Source organism: Maniola jurtina, chromosome Z (assembly GCF_905333055.1).
Source record: "Maniola jurtina chromosome Z, ilManJurt1.1, whole genome shotgun sequence".
NCBI lineage: Eukaryota > Metazoa > Arthropoda > Insecta > Lepidoptera > Nymphalidae > Maniola > Maniola jurtina.
In genome coordinates this window covers 2,676,867-2,701,748 of record NC_060058.1, presented here as the reverse complement: position 1 = coordinate 2,701,748, position 24,882 = coordinate 2,676,867, and the positions used below count along the sequence as shown (strand labels likewise).

General features: G+C 37.3%; 1 long non-coding RNA gene across 1 annotated transcript; it reads right to left on the bottom strand.

Annotated features, from left to right (window-relative positions):
• Positions 1–1,145: 1,145 nt before the first annotated feature.
• LOC123880392 lies at positions 1,146–21,915 on the bottom strand. The gene is made up of 3 exons (XR_006799233.1): positions 21,785–21,915; positions 12,628–12,631; positions 1,146–1,159 (listed from the first exon to the last, which is right to left on the bottom strand). It is a non-coding gene; the product is annotated as an uncharacterized LOC123880392 (long non-coding RNA).
• Positions 21,916–24,882: the final 2,967 nt, after the last annotated feature.

Here is a 24,882-nt window from a genome sequence, read left to right as displayed (position 1 = left end):
GTATACTGTAGTTGAGAAGGAAAACATCGGAAAAATATAAAAAGATGAAGTTGAAAACTAAAACCCGACTGCGATCGTCTTAATAAACACTGAAATATTACCTGTAGTGAAATTGTTTTTCTCTCATGGTATATTTTCGGCAAAATTGGCACAGTAGTTAAGGCGCTACGGTGGAACACACAGTATCTGGATACAAACATACACACATACACACATACACACAAACATACATACATACATACATACATACATACATACATACATACATACATACATAGACTGCTAAAATCATAACCCTTCCTTTTGGCTTTGCCGCAGTCGGGTAAAAAACCGTCCAAGTGCAAGTCAGACTCGCGCACCGAGGGTTCCGTACTTAGTTGGATATTTTTTCCGACATTATGCACGATAAATTATTATAGATTTTATGCAAAGAATGTCTTAGGTTAAGTTTTACTATTTAGAAGTTTTAGATTAAGCATGTTGAGTTAGCCTGTAAGTGAGTATACATTGATAGTCCTCAGTTTATATAAGTCGTCATAATTACTTTTCTTTGTATACCGTTGGCTTCCTATTAAATAAAATAAAATAAAAATAAAAAATAAATACCTATAAAAATAAATAAAAAAACTGTTTTAGAACATACCTAGACGTAAAGCCTTTTCATATGATACCCCACTTGGTACAGTTAGCTTACTATGAAAATTCAAATACTTTTTTTTCCAACTTCAATTTATAATTCATATTCTATAGTTCTATAAGTTTAATGAAAGTAAATAAATAAAATAATGAGATGATAAATAAATGAGAGTGAAAAATGCAACCATTATTCTTGGCACTCGACGCGGGCATGATTTGCACCTATAGTAATTAAATAAGACTAGCTTTAAGTTTTATATTAAAAGTCCCTAAATAAATAAAGAAAAAAAAGTTTTACTGCAACATTTTCAATTTTTCTATCATTTTGAACAATCGTAATGTGCCTCAACTTTGCAAAACCTCATGCATCAATTTCAACGACGGCACTGCCCACGAGAAACAAATGAACGAACTATGCTGGGCTAACTTGGTTTGATTTTAGGCGTCTGAACTCAACCCCTGAGCCGTAGTCATACCTATCTGTTAAGCTAAATACATTAAATCACTGGCATTTTTACGCCTTCTGAGTTGTTCTTCTCTTTCACAAAATCAGCCTCTCTATTGGTAAAAACCGAATGGAAATCTCTTTTGAATTTAGTCAGAAAGGTATCTCTTTAAATTTAATTATTAACCGACTCACAAAAAGGAGGAGGTTCTCAATTCATCGGAATCTTTTTTTTTTATGTATGTTCCGCGATTACTCAAAGACCCCTGGACCGATTTGAAAAATTTTTTTTTTGTTTGAAAGGGTATACTGTGCAGGTGGTCCCATATTTTGGTGAAGATCTGATGAATATCTTCGGAGATGGAGCACAGAACTCCTCAATGGATAAGAGCAAATTGCTCGCGATCAGTGAAATAGCTTATAGTAAACAGTAGGGTTTTAACTGGGCATAGCATATTATAGTACAGTGGGGCCACTAAATATTGTGAAATAAAAAAAAATCAAAAGAAAAATAAAACCGACTTCAAAACCACAAACACTAAAAAGTAAAAAATAACTTTTGTTTAGCTACACTTGTAATGTGCCTAGGAATGAAGTCGGGCGAGCTTCACTCTTGAATTTCTAATTTTGTTTTAATATGCTCGCTCGACTTCATACCTAGGCACATTGCAAGTGTAGCTAAACAAAAGTTATTTTTTACTTTTTAGTGTTTGTGGTTTTGAAGTCGGTTTTATTTTTCTTTTGATTTTTTTTTATCTTATATAGTTTATAGTACTTACCCTATAATTAAATTTATCGTATTATACTATAAAATATAATTATTTAAATCGATATCAGCTTTGTTTGGACATCCTTTTTATGAGGATTATTCTGTTTAGAATTTCTTACCCAATTAGTTGCAAATTTTTGTTCGTTACTTCTTGCCCAACACCTGTGAAGTTTGTTTCCATGGCTTCCATGTCACATTTCACGCTTCTGGTCATAATACTCCCACAGCTTTTCATTACCTCTTGACCTTTATTTACAAAAAGCTGCCAAGATTTTACATAATCATAGATAGGACGGTATTCAAACTACTTCACCGTCCTCGGGCCTCGGAACTCGAAGGCTCGGGCGGTCAGGGAGATAGATGGACAAGTGCAAATCCATCCGAGGTGCGTAGACCTCGCTTTGGTCGATCAATTATGTATACGAATAACCTATATGATTGGTTAGTATGAGTAACGAATATGATTGGTTAGTATTCCAATGAGAGACGAACTACGTTTGTATGGAGCGAGTGACGGAGGACCCTTCTTAAGACGATCACAGTCGGGTTTTAGTTTTTAAATTTTTACCCTTTTGGGTACGGATCCCTAAAAATAGCGGTGCTCTTTGCAGTTAAAAGCTAAAACACACCGTAGGTGCAAACCGAAAAGTTACAAATTAGGGAACCCGGCAATACTTTTCATCCCAGAAAATATAAAAGTTACCACGAAATCAAATAACCTTTATCAATGAAGGCAACATTTACTTAGTGGTAGGTAAGTTTATGAAAAACAAAAATAATTAGCTACACGTCGAATCCGCTATAAAATTCTAAAATGCATAGACTAAACAATTAATCGATAAAATCAGACCATAGATGCTCTCGAAATAATTTGCAAAGCTCTAGATTTAAGCGATAATGGCGAAATTGATTGCGATTGTGAATCCGCTTTGTTATCTTTGTAGAAATAAATGAACTTTAGCGCTAATTTCGGTTGTATAGACCGTTCACTATAACTTGTCTGTTCTGCTGTTGTCACTATGGCACTATTTGGTACTAAGTACATACTGAACCTCAATTTTTAACCCCCGACCCAAAAAGAGGGATGTTATAAGTTTGACGTGTGTATCTGTGTATATGTCGGTGGCATCGTAGCTCCTAAACCGATGAACCGATTTGAATTTATTTTGTTTTTGCTTGAAAGGTGGCTTGATCGAGAGTGTTCTTAGCTATAATCTAAGAAAATCGGTTCAGCTGTTTGAAAGTTATCAGCTCTTTTCTAGTTACTGCAACCTTCACTTGTTGGGGGTGTTATATATTTTTAACTTACACTTGTAATTACATCATTTCACTTAAGTTATGATTTGTCAAACACGCTGTAGGTAGGTATATTTTTTGTTTACATACACCTAGGTAGATATACGTGGGTGCTCTACATCTCCCCATATTTATATTTATTAATGTACCGTAAGGTGGGTCGAAAATCTAATAAGGCTCCCCTCAGAATTGCTCTAAGGTTCGGCCTCACTATCGCGACTCGGCAAATGATTCGAGATATCGTTATCTAGCGAATACCCGGTGTGTAGGCTACGCTAAAAAACGTTTAGGTCTAATGTTCTAGTGGTCTAAAACCATCTTCGTATTATTGCCTTTCTAATTAAACTGGTTTAGGGCACATTGGTTAGCCGGTTTCAACGTCTATAACGGACATAAAGTAGAAACATTTTTTGTGTTAAATATAATATTTCTCGTTCATCATGTTTACCCGACCACAGAGTTTACCCGAATATTATAAGCGTGGAATTCATAGATTTTAGGGAATGGGAATTATAGGTTTTTAATAATCCTGCGTGATCTACTAGTTTTTCCGGGATATATGCAAATGTTAGTGGGTGGTGGTAATCACTTAACATCAGGTGACTCGCGTACTCGTTTGTTCACTATTTTTATTAAATAAAATATTAAATACAACAGGGACTACTACTCGGTGTCACAGAATGTCCGTCTGCCACCGGTTGATTTGCTAAACTCATTTAAATATTCGCCAAACATAATACATTCACCTTATCCCGTATACAAGATTGATATAGCCAGTTTTACCGAAGTCGGACAATCGTATACGCCCGAACTCGAATCATTTCCCGAATTCCGATAGTAGAGCCGTAGCATAAGGTGAAAATCACTGAGGCTGTCGATATTTGAATTACATCAGCTTACGCTCAGCCAATGGGGAGGCTGGATGCACCGGAATATATCTTTACTGCCAATCACTTGTTAGAATTAGAATTTTGGTTGTATTACGTTGCATAAACGACTTTGATCGCAGCACCTTGAGGCAAATCACACATCGGGAATATTCGGTTGAGATCACAGCCTAGGAAATACTTTTCGGATACCGTAGTTCTGTAGGTACGTTTTATGCAATTGAATATTAAGTCTAAACCATCGTGAAGAAACCGTGATGATTGAGAGATTTTAGGGTTCCGTACCTCAAAAGGAAAAACGGAATCCTTATAGGATCACTTTGCTATCTGTCTGCCTGTCTGTCCGTCCGTCGTGTCTGTCAAGAAAACCTACTATAGGGTAATATAGGGTACTTCCCGTTGACCTAGAATCATGAAATTTGGCCGGTAGATAGGTATATATAGCACAATTAAATGAATAAATCCGAAAACTGTGAATTTTTGGTTACATAATTTAAAAAAAATTATCAATCAACAATCAGACAATCGTTAGGAGTGTTTGTTTCAGCATTACACGTATTGTTCATTATAAATTCATGGTTCAATAACGTGTGAATAAACCAATATTTAACTATGTAATGTTACTATGTATTGAGATATAATTTGGAGTTAGACTCAGCCACAGTAGGTACCTAAATACTTTCATACTGTTCCTAGGTATCCTAAGTCTTAAGAAATATTGTCACGGAGGGGATTTCGATTTCCGGTGAATTTCTCTTATAGGTAATAGGTATCGACTTGCCGTTCCCACTTCCGGGATGGGAATCTGCTATCTCTTACTAGCATTGCAACGAAAGAAAGGGAGCAGACACAGGTATGTTAATTATTGAACGATGAAGGCGAAGGCACTCATTTTCAAAGGAGATTGGCCTGCTAAAATAGATTAGGTAGGTATATAGGTATTTTATATTGGATTTTGAAAATCTAGATTTATGTCTACTTAATGATTTTTAAGTTTTAATTTTACTTAATAAGTGTGTACTTATTGGCTTATGAGTTATGACTGAATACTAACTTATTGTAACTCCCTAAAAATAGACATTTTGGTCTACAGAACAGATTATTATTAGCCCACCTGTGGAAAGTTGAGTTAAAAAAATACCTAAATAAAAATCATTAAGTAGACATAAATCTAGCTTTTCGAAATCCAATATAAAATACCTATTTTATTTTATTTTAAAATAAAAATAAAATAAAATAGGTACTTAAGGCTTTTTACACCGGAAAATGAAATGAAGGGAAAACCTAAATCCACGCGGACGAAGTCGCGGGCATCCTCTAGTAGCCAATATTATTAGCTATCTTTGAAATTCTTAAAATATGGCAAAAAGAGCTATGCAGTAAACAATCGTAAATTCCAGAGTCAATATTTGTCATAGCCTAATGATTGTAAAGGGAGGGGCACAATAAAGTAATACTTTATAGCCTGTGTGTTTGTCCGTGCGCTCCGTGCGTCATAGGCGCGCCCCATATATATTTACCTTTCGTTACATTGAACGTCAATTCAATATTGAAGGACTTTTCTATTAATAAAGATGACTGTGGTTCTAAAAGCTCCAAAGGATGTGAATTAACAGAACTGTTGAAGCGAAAGAAGAAAAGCTAATTTCACCACATAAATTATCTGGATTACCTTATAGTTCTAATTATCATGACTGTTTCTAAAATATTATAACGTTTTACATGTTGCATGAAATTAATTGTAAAAAATTGGTTGTCTGTAAAGTCGGTTTACTGACGATAGTTAAACGTGACAACAAAGGCCGATTGTGCTTCTTTGTCGCTCGTTCCGCGCTCTCGCTTGCACTTCAAGCCTTACATGGAACGCCTCAGAGCAAGGTAACGCCGCATGAGTCATGTTTTTTCGTGCGTGCAGCCGGCTCTATCGAATTATAAGACGTGTCACGTCAAAAAATATGTAAATCTAATGGTAGTAGAAGAAATGGTTATTTTATTTTATTAGGTACATTGAACGTATAATTTTCCGAACTAAAGGTGAAGTTCCGTGGGTCGCGACTGACTCGTGCGACGGACTCGCTGCAGCTGACGCGACTATTTTTTTTATTGAGGTGAAAACTTTTTTAGCTGCGTTGAACGTTTTTGGGATGGAAGTACCGATAGGTGTAATAAGATAATCGGTCAAGTACAAGTCGGACTCACACTCGAAGGGTTTCGTACCATCGGTTCTTCTCGGTAGGAACGGCATTCCGAACCAGTGGTAAATTATTTGACGATTCAAAAGCACTTGTAAAAGTTTATTTGAATTAAAATCTATTCTATTCTATTCTATCGTACAAGAAATAACACTTTTTAATTTGTTTAAATTTTTATGGCGGCCACTTTGAAATTTTTATTATTTGCAGTCATAGGGGCAATAAAAATTGACTTTTTGTAAATTTTTAACTCTCTATCTATTAAGGTTCACGAGGACAGACAGACAGACGGACGGACAGCAGAGGCTTAGTAATAGAACCCTAAAAACTAAACCTCAGAGTCCAGACTCCCCCGAACCGGAGGCTGACATCCTAACCACTAGGCTATCACCGCTGCATATTAAAAAAATATTAGCCATGCTAGTCATAACTCCCCTTTCCCCTCCAATTAAGCGTAAAGCTTGTGCCAGGAGCTGGTACTACAACAGTGCAACGGGTGGGGTTCGAACCGCCGACCCTTCGGAACTCAGTCCACTCCTCAACCGTTGAGCTATCGAGGCTCAGCTATTCGATGTCTTATGTTGTCAAAAACTCTATTCCCGTAAGGTAAATATAAGTACATCGCCGAGTTGTCACGATGTCTGATTAATTTATGGGATACGATGTGCATAATGACTTTATATCATAAATCTAATTTTTCACAACCAACCACAAATTCGTGCTTTCTGCTAAGTACCTGCCAATGCTAATTAATAGGAAGTAGTGTACCTATCCCATAGGTTTGGATTCCCTTGACAGACACATAGAAAACGAAGTGATCCTGTAACGGCTATACGTATTTAGTCGATGTAAACCCGACGACTAGTTTCGAACCCATCCGGGGTCTTTTTCCACAGGGACTCAGCTCCAAAGCAAGCTCAGCAAAGGGTCCAGTTTAAGAAATTAGCTCTAGTATCGACTGTAACTCACAAATTAGTCGATAATAGAGCTAATTTCTTAAACTGGACCTTATCAAGTAAAGATTTTTATATAAACACGTGGAAACGATACTGACATTGTCGCAACTAGAATGCCATAAGCCTACTTGTCGTATTAGTTTACAAATTGCGAAAAACCAAATAAAATTTGAATATAAGGGTTCCTTTTTTCTCTAGATGTACGGAATCCTAAATATTATGCAAATTCGTCCAAAATCGAAGCCATCAATGTTTACGCTCATGTCCCAGGCGCCGTCAAGTGGGCTAGCACGGCAGCACCCCCGGATCACTTAAGGGTATGGACGCAGGCGACGTACGCGCTTGCATTATTAACGCCTCCTCAGCCTCGCTAACACTAAATCTTTAATCGTTATGCACCTGGGACGCTATTCTGGCCTCGCTTACGGGGTGTCGTCACAATTATTCGCATATAACACACAAGTAACTCCGTGTAACTTTTTGATTCAACTAGTAGTAGGTACTTATTAGCATCGAAATATTATAACTTGTGACCCGCTCTGGCTTCACACGGGTAGCTTATTATAATTTTCGTGGGGATCTGTGATTTTTTTTTTTGTATAAAATATGCCTATGTCGTTTTCTACTGGTGAAAGAATTTTTAAAATCGGTTAAGTAGTTCCAGAGATTACTCCCTACGAAACGTTCATCCCTTCGACTGTTTCGCGTTCATTGATTTTCTCATCGCGATTCGCACGCTAGTGAAGAACTGATTTTAGAGGCTGCGTAAATGTGTAGACTGTAGATGCTTGCTTATAAGTATTTGATGGGAAATATTTATATGTAGTTCCTTATAGATTGACTATACTTCCTTGTATAAATTTAGACTAAATATCAGAGGCATGGAATTGTATCGGTGAAGGATCAATTTAGAACAAAATACCGATGAATTAGAAGAAAATAGCTACTGCATAAAAGCTAGCCAAGTGCGTGTTAGACGCATAAAGTAGGGTTCCGTAGCTGTACTAGTTAGTAAGCTCAGTATAGCGGGTGATGATGGGATGATGGTAAATTGATAGAAATCTGTCAAGTGCGAGTCGGATTTGCACACGAAGGATTCCGTACCATCGTCGGTACAAGAAAAAATTTCACTTTTTAATTTGTTTTTTAATTTGCCTGGTGGCTATTTTGAAATTTATATTAGGTATTTGCATTTTGTGAAAATTTCTACTCTCTACCTACTTATGTATAACTTGAAGGAAGTATAGATTTCCCGAATTTCCTCTCGTCTTTTAGTATGGTGTTTCGAGTTATCGTGTGTGTTATGCGATGCACTTCTTAGTGACCCATTTTTGTCCTCCGTGGACAATAGACCCACGTCTGCGCAGGCCATAAAAGGGTATTTTCGTGCAGAGATCACACGCGAAATGCGGTTAAATTCGCGAGTGGTTCAGTGTTCAACGGGCTGTACAGTGCAGAGCTAACAAAGCCTAAGGCTAATCTATGGAGCGCATTTTGACTTAGAGGGGTCTCTCCGTCACTCGCTCCATACAAACGTAGTTCGTCCCTCATTGGAATACTAACCAATCATACTCAATGGAATTTTGTAGAAACGTTCCGGGAACTAATATCTATGCCTGTGGTTGTCCAGATTTCCGTTAAAATATTCGGTTTCAAAGTTACGCGGTCTTAAAAATTCACATACAAATCTTTGAGCCCCTGTAATTTTAAAACTACATATTTTTTGAAAAATCTAAAACACCACAGGCACAAATATTAGTTTCTAGAATATGTCTGCAAAATTTCATTGACTTTGGTTGCTTAATATTTAAATGAAATTGGGACTACGATTGTATGGAGTAAGTGACGGAGAGAGCCCTGTTAAGACACTGTAAATCTGTCTCGTTTTACTTGAAACTTAAGTCTAAGCAAAGTCAAAGTGCACTCTATAGATTTCAACCTAAGGGTGTAGCTAAGATATTTGAAAGGGGATTTACCTTTAGCTTTAGGATTACGAGTTCCGACTCTAGGCCTATACGAGAATGAGAATAGTTGATGATACGCGTAGACGTACAGGCCTTGTAATGAAGACATTCGAGTCTATGAAACATTTGCTTTGAATTCTGCAAGGAGCTTTAGGAGACGAAAGTGTATTTTAGGCGTGTATAAAAGACTAGGTGCTGAAAGAGGAAAAAATTCTGAGTTCATAAATATTAATAATGGTAGGTACAATGTTAAAATACACCGAGCGACAGAAAAACAATTTTACTCTATCTATCGGCAGTTCGCGGGTAGTAGTCGGGTTTTAGTGCTGTATAATTTTTAACCCCCGACCCAAAATGATTTGTTATAAGTTTGACGTGTGTATTTGTGTATCTGTCTGTGGCACCGTAGCTCCTAAACTTGAACCGATTTTAATTTAGTTTTTTTTGTTTGAAAGGTGACTGGATCGAAAGTGTTCTTAGCTATAATCCAAGAAAATCGGTCCAGCCGTTTGAAAGTTATCAGCTCTTTTCTAGTTACTGTAACCTTCACTATTGTCGGGGGTGTTATAAATTTTTAATTTACACTTGTATCTTGTTATACAATACGCAGTCATATATGTAGGTATAAGTACCTCGTGAATCATCCCACTGGTTTGACTATTTACCTACTTGTTTTGCGGACTTTAAATAACAAAATCTTGTGACACTTATAAACAGCGAAGTCCTAATAATAATAACGAAATATTTTTTAGCCAGTTGTCAAAAAAGTTTTCAATTCTGTCACTAAGTAGGTATATTTTTAGCGTGCGACGTGGTAGTGGTAGTGTGTGTCGTTTACCGCCTAGTAAGATAAGATCATGATCTGTTTTGAATAGCAACAGCACAGATATGGGGATTAAAAAGCAATATTTTCCAATGAACTCCTCCATTCATCCGTAGTTGCAACTTGCAACCCCCCATAATATAAGTAACGCTTTGCTATTATTTTTTCTTCCTATTTTTTCTTCCCGCCAACTGCATTGTTTCAATATTTGCCGATGGCGTATGCATGTATTAATCTATCAATGAAAATTATTTTCTACGTCAGCCATGTTGCAGGGAGTTGTAGACTGGACTTTTTACAATTTGAATTGTCTAGGTATTTTTTTTGAAAGTATAGAACCCAAAGAGTATAATAATATGATATTAACCCTAACCTTTTGTAAGGGCCAGCGCAACTGCGCGACGCGCTTTTTACCCGACTACGGCAAAGCCGAAAGGAAGGGTCATGATTTTAGCAGTCTATTTCAGAAAATCTACAAGTAGATAGGTACCTACCTATTCACGACTTTTTCCACGACTGCTCAAAAAAGGATTGTAATGTTTTCAGGCTTCATAGGTTATACCTAGTTACAATTCTTACATCATTCCGAGCGACACTGGCTAAATATTTTTTTTTTTGGAAAAATTCAATATGGCATAAATTATAAACTAGTTTCGTACCCGTTCGTGGTCATGAATTGTGTAGTAAGTATAAGATTAGTAGAGAAGTATAAGATTTTACTTATTCTATGAATGAATGAATGAATGAATATACTTTTATTGTACACCACAAAATTAGTACAGAAAAACACATACAAAGCTCAACAAAATATAGGTACAATTTGGCGGCCTTATCGCTACCTAGCGATCTCTTCCAGGCAACCAAAATGGTCCAAAGGATATAGCTATAGATATTAGAGGTAGGTGGTGTAAGTATACATTTATATATAATATTAGAATAAATAAATATATAAATAAATACATAAAAACATGTTAAAATTTAAATAATGTACTAAATAATAAAATACATAATAATATAGACGTAAAAAAAAAAATCAATAATATAATTCTATCTTATTCTTCCCGGATGAAAGGCTGTACAAAATGAGAATTCGCTCGCCATTTTAACTCTATTCGTCAACTGTTATAACAAAACTACATTTCAGCTTTAAAATAAGGACTAAAATAGACATGAAAGTTGACACAAAAAGTTAAAATGGCGAATAAGAACTTGAAATTAAGGTATTATGTCTAATTTGTTAAAAGCCTGTTATGTGATCTCTGTTTGTTGCTTATGAACTCTTATTTTGTACTGTGTAGCTATTATCTCAAGCAAAGAAATATTTATTTACTGTATAAAATTACCTATTACTTATATGCATTGTAAATGGAAGAGTAAAAGAGAAACTACATTCGCACGTTAGCTGCAACATGCAATGATTGTGGCCGGCAAGCTGTATCGATGGCTCTCCCCGCTAAGTAGGGCACAGAGGGGCATAATGCAGCTACCCTATACATGACATATAGACACGCAGTGGTTAGAAGCGTATGAACACTCTCTTTGACTTTAATAAAAAGATGCCTTTGACGGAAAACGTGTAAAAGGCTTTATTTTTAATGAAACATTTTCTCGTTAACAATAGGTAGGTGTGCGTTGATGCCTGCAAGTGTAGTAGGTGAATGCCTTCTTTATATGCATTGCGTAGGTACTATAGTGCGATGTATGATGTATTTAACCCTCGTACAAGCTTCTAGAATTTTCTGAACTCAATTTTATTCTAAATCGTCCTTCTTAAACCAATTTACATGTTTTTTATCGAAAATTGTATTCGAATTAAGAGGATCGTCTAGTTGTAAATCAACGAAGAGACAAAAGTTGTCTAATTTTGTAAACGTGAGGGTAAAAACGTTATCATCCGAAACAATTTTTCAAGAATAAAATGTAGGCAAATGCTTACTGGATTTCCAACACAGCTTCCAAGTCTCTCTCGCACGATACGAAAAAGGCAGCAAAGCGGCGTGAAAAAGACAGAGTTAGCAAGAAACAGTTAAAAATTATTTTGCTATAATCCGCCAACAGACTGTTGGCGGATTATAGCAAAATAATTTTTAACTGTTTCTTGCTAAACATGAACTTCCGCAAAGTAACGCCTGATTCAATCCAAAGACAGAGTTTAAAAAAAATACCTACTCGCGTTTTATCACACGATAGTCTTGTAGCAAATCGGGCAAACCGAAACTCGAGAATGTGTTTTTTATCCAATCTACCTATATATTCGTCATCATCATCAACCCATCGTAGGCTCAAGGCCAAGGGCCGATTCACGCACCTTTAAGAACATTGTAGAGAACTCTTACTTAGGGCGTTACGTACCACAGCTTTGGCACTAGATGACCCTACGACATAACATAAGTACCTGGGTCAAAATCACCAAGGTGGAAAATCAGCTTCGCTAGCAAATAAATGCCTAAATTTATTTATTTTATAAACAAATTATCATATTATGTAGATACTTAATAGGGTTCATATTGACTGTACCTAATATATTATACTTCAAAAGTAAAATAGATTCATTATTATTTGAAGAAATAACTACAAAAAATCATTTAGAGAACGCGTCCTAAGTAGCAATCGTTAGAAACTAACATTGGAAATATACATAAAAGAACATTAATTTCACGGTTCTTCTGACTTATTGGCCTTCAATATTATCTAATATCACGTAGTTATACGCATTATTATCAAACAAAAAGAAACTAAAGAAAATCAAGTCAAAAGATCATGTCCCACAATGTAAGCGTCGTTTGAGTGAACGCAATTTTGATTGCCTAAAAAAATTGTGTTTCTGAACATGGCCTGTAGATATCTCTGGTACAGTGCAGTGGAAGATGTAAACAAAGCGGCTGTCAAGAGATTTTCTCGACAAAATAATTAAAAATAAGTGGTAACTACTTTTCTGTTTATTATTTACAGAGCGTACATCAATAGGTCGTCATACCGGGAACGCGTTTATTAATTCGGAATATTAAAAAAAATACGTGTTATAGTGCTTATAACGAATAGTAATCTCAAGTATTTTACATCAACCAAGCCAAACATGAGATCAAAGATGACTGCCGTCCAAAAAAAGCGCGTTTATTTGAAAACGTCATTTCGGGAACGGTCATTTCGGGAACGTTCCCGTACTTGACGGAGCGTTCTCATCATCATCATTGTCCGATGATGATGATTTAAAGTCGATTTCTGTTCGTCAGCAGACTGCGCAAAAACCGATTATTGTTGAAACTGGAACATCTTACGATCAAGGCAAGGAAAATCTACATCCAAATAAAAATAAAATGTTCCAGGGGATGTAAAATATACCCTTAACCAAAAAAAAATTTAATTAAGTTCAAATGATGTATCGTACATTGAATTTGAGCAAATAATTAGTATTATTCCAATGCCATTGCTGAAAAAAGCAAATAATCGAGAATATTAAATTACTTTGATATTGATATTGATGTTTACGAAAAATTCTAACGTTTGTTTCTTTCTTGTTTTATAATATTCTCGTGTTTAATTAATATGATTAAGGGAGAAATTGTTTTTGATTAAAAGTTTAATTTAAAGACTATAGTTCTACAGAACTTTTTTCGTGTTTGAATGGTTTGATTATTACCATCATTAAAAAGTTTAATATAATGGTTAAGAAATTTTACTTGATTGTAAACATCAATTAAAATATTGTTAAGAAGAGATTTAAGTCACACTTTGTTGTGAATAAACTTTATGACTAATAACTAAATAAGTATAACATCCAAACATTTCGATTATATTTCTATAAACCTAATTTGTATCTACATCGTCATGTATACGCATCATTTCGTGAACACCTTATCATTTCTGGGAACATCACTAAAATCACAAATAACACATTATTATTTTAATTTTTTTTAAAAAGTCCCTGATAATATTACAATAAGGCGGACCTCAATACCTTCAGTTTATTAATTTGTATATTAGTCAACAATTTTGGCATATTTAGTTAATTTTATACAAGGAAATAGTGAAGTAGCTCCATTTGTAGTGATATTTTGCTTTTAAACGTTTTTATATGCAATTTCTTCAGAGTTTTTTAATTTCTTGTTAATAATTGTATACTTCCGCTACTGAATAGGGTCAAAAAGAAATACTTAAGTCATATTTTAATGTTATTCTAAACCTCACAAAAACGTTCCCAGAATAATTGTTTTCAGCGACAGGTCACTTTGGACATAAAATTACGAGAGATGTACTTAATTCTATGCTCTGTCAACATACATATTGTTTAAACACAAGTTTAGTGATCATTTAAGCTGATTATCAAAGTAATTGCTGCTAGTTATATTTATCATAAAACAGAATTTGGAATTTGCCACCTTGGTGATTTTGACCCACCTACATAATAGAGCAAGATCCAACTGCCCTAAGACTTTCCTTATTTTCTGAGAGACAAAATGTGTAGGATAGAGTAGAACTACCCTTTTTTTGGCAGTTGTGTAATAAAGGGTGAGCATTTGCTTATAATCTGATGAGCTGTTGGTACAAAGACGGAAACGTCTTGGCTGGAGACAGGGAAACTCGATTAGGAGAATAATTGAGCGCAGCCTCAGTCGATTCCGAGTGACCGCAGACTAACCTCCCTATGATGGAGTTACGTACTGGTAAGGACATGTGATCAATTGATTGTCTGTACTATACCTACCACCCTACTTACCTACGAGTACCTGTCTACCGGCCAACTAAGGGCTAAGATACACGATGTCGCGACGCCCTTCGCGCCGCGCCGTCGTTGTACTCGTGTATTCCTCATTCCTGAAGGTCGTCACCCCTTTTCACTGTGTTTCTTTGACGAATTTTCTTTAGCTTCACAGAAACATGTTCTCTTTCGCAGTTTTACATAATTTTTAGTGACAATTCAATCTATAAAATTTTTAAACATTATAAAAATTAACTTATTTGTTTTCTTTTGTTTATACAGGAATATTGGATTCCACAACTTCACGTGCTACGGCAATTCATAAAGCAGCGGTATTGGAGCGGAGCGGCCTGTCTACGCGTGGTCTACGCAGCGGGGACTACGAGCAGTGGAGCCGGGACTATACTTCGGACTACGGCAGCGGAGCGGGGACTACGCTTCGGACTACGGCAGTGGAGTGGGGACTACGCTTCGGACTACGGCAGCGGAGCGGGGACTATACTTCGGACTACGGCAGCGGAGCGGGGACTATACTTCGGACTACGGCAGCGGAGCGGGGACTATACTTCGGACTACGGCAGCGGAGCGGGGACTATACTTCGGACTACGGCAGCGGAGCGGGGACTACGCTTCGGACTACGTGCACCGCGCCGACTACGCGCAGCGGAGCGGTGCCTACTGCAGGCTCTTCGCGGAGCAGATTGAAGACTACGCATTGGACGAGAGCTTGTTACAGCCTTGTTCTGGATTTTTTCAGGTACATAAATTTAAAACAAAATGTAAATTAACACTTACATCTTTCGGTATGATTGTATTTTTGGTTATCTTTCTAATGCAATTAAGCTCCCATGAGCTAGTTAGCCACTTGAAATTTTAAACGTAGACAACAATAACAATAGATAACAATAACATAGATAATAATAACACTGGATAACAATGCAATATTTTCAAAATAATATATTTCCCAACATATTCGTCACTACGGCGGAAAGTTAAGAAACGCGACGCAAAAACGCGTAGTTAAGCGACGGGATTTTCCCGATACTTTGCACTTTCAAGAGTTAGGTTTTCACTCGTATCAAGATTTTACTGTCAGTTTGCGGTAACAAGGTCGTATGGGCCGTGTATAAGTGTATAATTAGTAAGTGCACCTCAAAAAAAATTTAACCTATGTGCTAATCCAGGGTAATCTATCTACATTCCAGCCAACTCCATCCAGCAGGCAGTTTTTGTATGCTCCTTAACAAACATACACACATACATACACACAAACTTTCGCCTTTATAATAAGTATAAGTGTGATTAGCTTGTGCTACGTGTACCTATATCTAATTAAAGTTAACGCGTAGTTATGGGTCCGTACTAACTCCTCTTTAGCCTATGTTTAGCAGGTACAATATGTTACCGTTTAGCGGGCCGCCTTGGTCGCTTGCTTTATGTGACGTTGATGGGGAAACGCAGTTCCGTTGACAGACGGTATACAAGATTCGCTCATTATGCGTAAATCCTTGTTATCAAACTGATACCTAAATCTCTCCTACCACTACGTCAATTTAATTAAAACTTTTCAATTTTATTCACTTTCTAATACAGACGTACATACAGGTATGAATACATAATAGTACATTGGTCCAGCTGCAGATATCATACCATGCTGGCATGCAAATACCAAGGTACGTTTATATAGGAACACAAAAGTAATAAAGTTGAGAACTAATACCCGACTGCGATCGTCTTAATGAACGCTGAAATATTATACCTACCTACTAAAAAAATTTCTATGTCGCTTAGTATATTTTAATGTTGTAGCACACTTATATTTACGAACTCAAAATTTTCTCCTCTTTATTTGACACCCAACTCGATACAATAGCAAAAAAAAAAATTTAGAGACCCCAACTATTTTTCATGTGACATCCGTTAGGTTAATTTTTTTCATATAAAATGTAGGTAGCCTATGTCACGCGGAACTTTACGACGAATCGATTGACACTTCATTCATCAAAATCGGCCCAGTAGTTTAGACGCTACGCTGGAACACATAGAATCTGAATACAAACATACCTACACACATACATACATAGACTGCTAAAATCATAACCCTTCCTTTTGGCTTTGCCGCAGTCGGGTAAAAATAAAAAGTAAAATTTTCGGTTGATTGAAACATGAAGTTATTAAATGGTTGGTGATACATTTTCCTTAAAATACCTAAGTATACAAACAAGTAAGTATTCTTGGTATAATAACTAAGGCCGGTCCACATTTACCTACAGCGGCCAAAAATTGCTACCAAAAGAATATTTTGACGTGAATCGACGTAAATCAATGATGATATTATTGATGAAAGGTAATGAGTGATGTAAATTAATGATCCCAAGGTGAACAATTATTAAAAGCATTAAAGTATTCACTGTAACTTCCTACTTGAATAAAATGAATTAGGTACGTAAAACTTTCTCCTGCACGAGAGGGTGCGCCTGCGTGATTTTTCCATACAAAAGCTTTTTGCCAAAACTTTAGAATTGTGTTAATAGACGGCACTAACACTACGACAATGAAGTAATACCATATATAATACTAGCTGATGCCAGCAGCTTCGCCTGCGTGGATTGGTCAGATCCCCTGCAGCATCAGGATTGAGGAGTTGGACTCCAAATTTTTTATGAAACAATCTCGCGAAGTTCCTCTATCGATTAAAAAAGAAATGACGCAAATCGGTTCAGAAATCTCGGAGATTTCGGTGTACATAGGTAGAAAAACACAACTCCCTTTTTGAAAGTCGGTTAAAAAAGTAGCCTATGTTACTCCCTGGTTAATTCTCTACTTGTCTGTGAAAACCCCGTCAAAATCGGTCCAGCCGTTCCGAAGATTAGCCTTTTCAAACAGACAGACAGACAGACAAAAATTTTAAAAACGTGTGATTCAGTTAAGATATCGTTCAAATAACCCTATGAGCTTAATATGAGGTAGTTATTTCGAAATTACAGACAGACACTCCAATTTTATTTATTAGTATAGATTAGGGTACCTTAATATTAGGTACGAGAGCGCGGTGATAGCCTAGTGGTTAAGCCGTCGGGTTCCTATCGGGTGGTCCAGGGTTCGATCATGGGTAGGTACCTCCCAGTCCCACTAACAAGACTACAGCGCTCACCACTGGGCGAGGTCGTCAAAGTCAGATTCAAAGTCAAAATCATTTATTCAAAGTAGGTACCATTGTACTCCATTTGATGGTCAGAAAGTGGTAGATTGTAGGTACCTTATCTACTAGCTATGCACTCAGCGATTTATTGTTTTTAATAATAACGTGAAGCGCTCACAAAGAGAACAAAAGTCGCCATGGAAAGCGCCACGAAAGGTTTGAAGGGATTCACTGTGGATACGGTAATTTTGACGGATTTGGCAAAATGTCATGACGTAAAGCCTGAAAACAAATGTCTTTAACCAGTAATGTTCTTCCCGTCGTCACCTATGGTGCTGAAACGTGGACACTGACAAACGGCCTTGCCCACAAATTCAAAATTGCTCAGCGAGCTATGGAGAGGGCTATGTAGGAGTTTCCCTGAGGGATAAGATCCGAAATGAGGAGAACCGCAAGAGAACCAAGGTCACTGACATATACCTAACTAGTAGCAAGCTCAAGTGGCAGTGGGCAGGCCATGCCTGTCGTAGAAGCGATGGCCGTTGCAGCCGGAAAGTCCTTGAGTGGAGACCGCGATTAAGCAAGCGTAGTGCGGGACGCCCTCCAGCACGATGGAACAACGATGTAAAGCGGCTGGCGTGAAGTGGCTGGATGAGGAAGGCTGAGGACCGGGTGTGGTGGTACTCTTTAGGGAAGGCCTATGTCCAACAGTGGATGTCCACAGGCTGATGATGATGATGATGATGAAAAGTTTAAGTGCAGGGTCATATCAACTTAAGTTTTCTACTCACGACACTGCGGCAGGGCCAATTTAGGGTGAAAAAGTGAGGAGGATCCTAGATTGCCTCCTAATCATGTCGTGTGTAGGATCATTCTAGGTGATACTAGATACCTAATACTATAGATACCAGGAGCAGATATCATCCGATGTACGCACTGAAGCGGCAGACTCATGTGTAACGACTAGACCACCCATTTGTGGGATTCCGTACCTCAAAAGGATAACGGAACCCTTATAGAATCACTTTGTTGTCTGTCTGTTTGTCTGTCTGTCTGCCTGTCCGTCTGTAGTATCAGTCAAGAAAACCTATAGGGCATTTCCCGTTGACCTAGAATCACGTTTGGCAGGTACTTACCTAGGTAGGTCTTAGGAAAAAATCCGAAAACTGTAAGTTTGTGGTAACATCACAAAAAAAAATGTGTTCATGAACAAAATATAATAATTAATAATAATAATATTTTCAATTTTCGAAGTAGGTACGATACTATACAAAGTGGGGTATCATATGAACCTGTACATTCTAAAATAGTGTTTTATTTATTTTTCTGCATTGTTTTTGATTTATCGTGCAAAATGTCGGAAAGTAGGTACTTACTTGAGTACGGAACCCTCGGTGCGCGAGTCTGACTCGCACTTGGCTGGTTTTGTGTATAGATTCTCTCATCCGAATCCTCGCACATCCGAGGTTTTAGTTCGAAGTCCCTCTGAAGCGCTCCGCGGTCGCAATATTAACATTCGTACCTACAGCCCAAGCAATTATCGTGCTCAAACGTAGACATGCAAATGTACACCCAAACATACATGTGTATAAGAGTTAGTTTTCTGTGAAAGTTCTCCTAATATTCTACCAAATGGTTCAGGGTACGATTTTAAGTCAAATCTGGGTTGCTTATTTTTTGTGCCCTCGCAGTTTTTAAATATTTTGCCAATAATAATTAAAATTTATGAGCTGATAACTTTCAAACGGCTGAACCGATTTTCTTGGATTATAGCTAAGAACACTCTCGATCAAGCCACCTTTCAAACAAAAAAACTAAATTAAAATCGGTTCATTAGTTTAGGAGCTACGATGCCCCTACACAGATAGCAGATACACACGTCAAACTTATAACACCCCTCTTTTTGGGTCGGGGGTTAAAAATAAAGGTAGATACTTACTGCTGACTTATAATAATGAGCGTTCTATATAATTCTGCTCCAACAATGAATCGCAGTTTAATCACGCGGCTCCGCAAACAACCGTTCACTTAACCCATTTAGCAAATGAGTCGTTGAAATATGATTACGGTGTGCCTTTTATTTCTCCAACAAGAAAACGACATTGTTTTGTCTTTGGAAGGAAAAGAAACGGATTTGTGGCTCCCGTGCCGCCCAGTAATTGAATTATATCATCGATTTTCCATTAAAATGCTTTATGGAATGAAATGTTAAAGTCTGGGTGGGGCGGCTGCGTGGGACGCGGTCGCACTGACAGCGGCCGCTCCGCCGCGCCGGCTGGTCGGAAACTCTAAGGCGGCATCCACACGCGGTTGACAACGCGCGTCCGTCCACAGAGGTTGTTGAGGGTCAAACGAATTTTTGTTGCAAACAAGTGTTTACACTGTTGCAAACCCCGTTGGAGACCGTTGGCCCAGGCTTAAAGCGAGATTCAGATTCACATTCCAAGTTCAAAACCAGGCGCATCGTATCGAGTAGGTATTCGTATCCTAATTCCTAAGTATTACAGAGTGTAACTGAAACGTTAGCAAAAACTTAGCATTTGATACTATCCATCCATACTAATACATATTATAAATGCGAAAGTGTGTCTGTCTGTCTGTCTGTTTGTCTGTCTGTCTGCTACCTTTTCAAGGCCCAACAGTTTAACCTATTGTGACGAAATTGGTACATGGTTAGCTTATTATCCCGGGTACGGACATAGGCTACTTTTTATCCCGGAAAATCAAAAAGTTCCCACGGGATTCCCAAACACCCATCCGCTTAACAGGGCTCTCTCCGTCACTCGTTTCATACAATCGTAGTTCCAATTTCATTTGAATAATAGGCAACCAAAGTCCATGAAATTTTGCAGACATATTCTAGAAACTAATCATCGACGACACATCGAATGAGCCAAATATCGATTTTATCAAACTATTTACTTTTATTAGATTTAGATTTAGATTAATAAATTTAATTGTTTTTGATAATTCAAAACAAAAACAATTCTCCGACCCGCGGTCACTAGCACCACGCTACACTTTGTCCAGTATAGAAGCACAAGAATTCAATCTCGCGGTTGATGTGAAGAAATTCCTCGTAAAAGAGTAGGTACCTTACCTACTACCTATGCTTTATATATTATTACAACATATAAACTTAGACATACTTACCTACTTAAATAAAACATAATATTATGAACAAACGAAAAACCGGCCAATTGCGAGTCAGACTCGCGCACGGAGGGTTCCGTAGGTACTAAGGTATTTTTTCCGAGGGTACCTATGCGACACATCGAGATGGCAATCGAGGTGGGGACGCCCAGCACACCCCCATATCCCCTGCGCTAACCCGATTCGGGATAGCGCGGGTGACGTGCGGTCGTGCGGGGTGTCCCCACCCCAATTGCCATCTCGATCTGTCGCGTAGGTAGGTAGATATATTACTAGGTATAGGTTACTTACAGCAAGATTACCCTGTCAATTTTTAAATTTTTTTGCATATGGTAGGTACTTAACAGGTTTCTAGGTAAGTATATCTAACTATGCCAACTATTAAGTTCTTACAGTTAACTAGCTGAATCACCCCAGCTTCACTCGAGTGCGATTTTTTCAATTTCAGGAATGTGAATGTGTTTCAGGAATTTCCAAAATCCTGAAACACAGACCTTAAGTACCTACCTACCTACTTCATTATTTATGCCCGAAAACCCAAATACTAATTTTTATTAAGACAAGCAGGTAACCCTAGAGTGGGCGAAAGTATAAAAGTTCCTTGTTTTACTACAGATCTCCAAGTATAAAAATATAACCCCAATGTTAATGTAAGAGCCAGCGCGTTCCAGACCTTCGTTATTTTATAAAAGCTAAAAGTTTCTCTGCGTCACAATTGACAGCCCTCTGCCGAACACCCTTAGGTAAATTTTTTAGGGCGTCTGTCTGGCAGGGGGTTGCCACAATACTAAGTGTCTAGTGTTAACACCTTTATTAGTGAACGTCTGTTATTTCCCAAATCCACTATGATCCAAACTTCATTGTCACTGATCGTTCGTCCCTGTACTGGGGACAATACACAGAGAAACTTTCAGCTTTTATAAAATAACGAAGGTCTGGCACGCGCTGGCTCTCTCTCTCTATGTAGGAACTCCTCAAAAACCATGTTGGGAAGGTACATTGTTTCACTCGTAACTTTATAAACCGTACTGGAACTAATATTTGCCGAGTATATTTATAAAGATGTTTAATTGCCCGCGGTAACATTTCCCGGTAAAGTTGCATTTGTAATGTGCCGACAACCGGATACTTTACCTTATTGTGGTATTTAAACACGCGTCCTTATATTATACAGTCAGGGTCGAATATATTAGATACTAGAACTAGGTGATGCCCACTACTTCGTCCGTGTGGATTTATGTTTTTAAATCCTAACAGAACTCTTGGTTCACTATAATTTACAAAAAAGATTGGTGCATTCTGTTCTGTTCTAAGTTCTGAGCTCTGAGCATTGAAGCCCCCCCCCCCCCCCCCCCTTCCCCCAAATCTTAGACACTGCAAAGCTACGGCCCTAGGTAGGATTCTTCAGTAACAATTAATCTTTTAAGGGGTTTCCACTTTTGATGAAATCCCTGATAAAGGTATAATAAGGTATAATAAAGGCTAAAATAATAAAGGTAATACTTAGTATAGGGACGCCTTATCTCGGTACCTATCTATAACGTTTTTTTATGTTGACAGGGATTTAGGATAATTTGGGAACTTGAAGTTTTTAAGGAACCCCTGTTTTCATACAAATAACCTTGAAACATTTGAAATAACTCACCAATGTATAAAATGACAGCTGTCAGAATTCCACCGAAATAACAATCGGACTGGTATCAGTAGGTATCTACTATAGTTAGGTAGATATCTCTCCTAAGTTATTTACTGTCTAAACACGATAAGAGATGGCGCTACAACCACTAAGAAATTAATCAAGGCAATGCGTCGTTATACCTACTGTAAACATGCTAATTTACCTATGACTTTTTTATAACTTAATTAATAACGTGCAGGCTACTAGAGTTTATAGACGAAGCGCTGGCGGACTATTTTGAAAACTTAGTCACCAGCGATGTGAACTTAGTCACCACTAGCAAAAACGAAGACTGGTGATACTACTTATGATTAGGTACTAATAACTTATCAGTATATTATTTATTTTTTAATATATTTTGTATTTTTTAATACATATTTAACCGGGCCCTACCTACTGATAATACAAAAAATCACAAAAAATACTGTAAAAAATCCTGTATTTTTTAAAAGTTCACAATATTGCAAATAAAACTGACTGACGCTAGGGGTCATCGAACGTTCCGTAAATAGGTCAATGGATGTCAATGCCGTCTTACCCATACTTGAAGGTTATTAGGTGATGGTCTCAGAAGCGGAATTCTGGCATCATGTTTGTATATAGGTACCCATGAAGGTCATTACCTTTACCTATAACTCGGTCGAATAGAATAGAATAGATTTTTATTCAACTAGACTTGTACAAGTGCTTTTGAATCGTCAAATAATTTACCACTGGTTCGGAATGCCGTTCCTACCGAGAAGAACCAGCAAGAAACTCGGCGGTTGCTCTTTTCAATTGTTCAATTTACAATAGAATTCCATACCATACAAGCAATTGCAGCCCCGCGCATTGCTGGAGCGAGTCGTGTTAAGTTTGCACCTCTCTGGAATGTGGTGCCTTTCCCACTTAGGTACTCGCTCACCTCTCCACGGTCATCTTATCGCGTCAGTACGGTTCGCATACCTAAACGTCAGTGTGACGTAATCGACGCGAGGTGCAAACTTAGCTTGTCCGAGTAGTAGGTGACGGTCTTAGAACTTCCCAGTATCTCTGCGACTACGATTAGAGGTTACGATTTAGACCAGTTTATGCTACAATTTAATTTGACGACCATCGCGTGACCGCAGTTGTCGTCACATACCTTTATGAGTGATGTAAAATAATGAAAAAATACCGGACGAACGTTTTTATGCGGCGTGTTTGATTTAGAGTCTCTGTGTTTTATGATTATGATACGTTGTTAATGTTAAACATGGAATGTACGTATATTTGTTAGTCTGTCTACTTACTGAAAGCTGAGAGTACCTACAAAACAGCGACGAATAAAAACCGGCTAAAAGCGAGTCAGATTCACGCACCGAGGGATCCGTACTCGGGTATTTTTCCGACATTTTGCACGATAAATCAGAAACTGTAATGCATAAAAATAAATAAAAGTCTGTTTTGAAATGTACAAGTAAAGCCTTTTCATATATGATACCACAATTGATACCTATAAGTACCTAGGTAATTATCTTATACACACACATTATCTTATGCACAACGAATATATAATTATTGGATAGAATCTTTTTTAACTGTTTTTTTTAACTGTTTCTTGATAATTCATAACGAACTCATGAACTGATCAGTTACCTAAATGCTTAAATAACTCATTGTTTTTTACGAAACATCATTAATACAGTGGATCATCTGAACTCTTAGTAAAATTTAACCAGCAGTGGACAAAACTATTAGGTAAGTACCTAGGTAGGTAGGTATATAGGCCTACCTACTTATGGCGGATTTTACTTGCCTTTTGATTTTTTCTCTTAAATTCAAATTCAAATTCAAAATGTTTTTATTCAATTAAACTTTTACAAATGCTTTTGAATCGTCAAATAATTTATACTACTGGTTCGGAATGCCGTTCCTACCGAGAAGAACCAGCAAGAAACTCGGCGGTTGCTCTTTTCAAGTACATATTCAATTTACAAATATATCTCTGTTGTTTAGATAAGTTACACGTGTTCCTACGTTGCGTAGGTAAATACTTAAGTAAGTACCTACGTAGGTACTTACCTACCTACAGGTTGGAGTGAACTAAGTACCTACCTACACGACAAGTGAGTAAATAGGCCTATAGCTTACTTAGTTTTTGAAAATTTGAATTGGCCATCTTTCCCGGACTTACTCTACCTACTCTTGCATTTAAATACCAATAAACTCCGTTCTGTTTTTTTTAAATGTCAATACACTGGTTCACAAGATAGATACCAAG